Consider the following 1,392-nt stretch of genomic DNA (forward strand, 5'->3'; position numbering starts at 1 on the left):
TCCATATAGCTCTAGATATCAGATTTTTTGTTTGTGCTGTGTGCATATGCATAGCTACAGTTTTTCCAGTGTTAATTGTTAAGTCATTGTTATCAAGGTAACATGTTAACCTGTCAGTGCCTTCTCTTATGTTTTTTTAAATGAGGGTTTCTTCTGAGTTTCCTGTAATTAGAACGCTTGTATCATCAGGAAATTGAAATATTTTAATGCTGTCATTACTTATGTTTAGGTCATTTACATAGAGTAAGAACAGAACAGGACCCATTACTGATCCTTGTGGCACACCATATTTAATAGTCAGTAGCTTGGAATTACATTTTCTAAAGACATTATCTCTTTCATGCTTTATTTCCACATATTGTTCCCTGTTCTTAAGATAAGAGCTGAGCCAGCTGTTAGCTGCTCCACTGACGGCAAGATTTTCTAGCTTGTAGAGCAATTTATCGTGATTTATGGTGTTGAATGCCTTTGACATATCTAAAAATGTGCCCTTGGTAAATTTTTTCTTTAATGCTAACAGCGCCTCAAATAGGAAGGAGTGAACTGCTGATTTGGTTGAAGGATTAGCTCTAAACCCATATTGAGATTCTGACAGAGAACCATTATCCTCTAAGAAGCCTGTTGGTCTCTTACTGAAGAGCCTTTCCAGTATTTCTGGGAAAACAGACATATGTACCAATGGTCTATAGTTTGAAATATCATCTTTGTTTCCTTTCTTGTACAATGGTTCTACTTTCACCATTTTAAACACGAGGGAAAAGTTCCTGTAACAAAAAGATAGATTACGTAGGTGAGTTGAGGGCTCAATAATCAGATCCCCACATTTCTTTATAATTAAATCAGGTATATCATCTGCTTCTGCAGAGAGTTTCATTTTGAAGCTTTTGATTGTAACCTGCACTACTTCTAAAATTGTTGGTTACAGAAACATTGGTTTGCTTGAGGCTTTTTTCTCTGTTTCTTTATGCTCTTTTCTATGGGAGGTCTGTTGTAGTAGTTTCTCTGTTATATTAATAAAATAATTATCAAACATATTAGCTACTTCCTCCAGGTTATTAATGTTTTCCAAGCTAGATGAATTAATCTTTACACAAAAGCTTATAGCCTGTGCATGACGGTCTGCTGGTCCAGCTTTAATTACTACTGATTTATATTTTGCTTTGGAGCTAATTATTATTTGGTCTATAGTAGTACTAGAATGATTCATTTCACATATAGGAGAGCATACTGCAATCTCCAAATTACTGGCTGTTAATATGTTCATCAACTCAGATTTTGAACTGCTTGGCTTATTAAAGTCTACATTTAGATCTCCACATATAAGGACTGTTTTTCAGTTTGTGATTACTTTATTCAGCAAACTATCAAGATGAGGGTTGAATTTGTATAGAC

This window comes from Schistocerca nitens, chromosome 1, assembly GCF_023898315.1.
Source record: "Schistocerca nitens isolate TAMUIC-IGC-003100 chromosome 1, iqSchNite1.1, whole genome shotgun sequence".
Taxonomy (NCBI): domain Eukaryota; kingdom Metazoa; phylum Arthropoda; class Insecta; order Orthoptera; family Acrididae; genus Schistocerca; species Schistocerca nitens.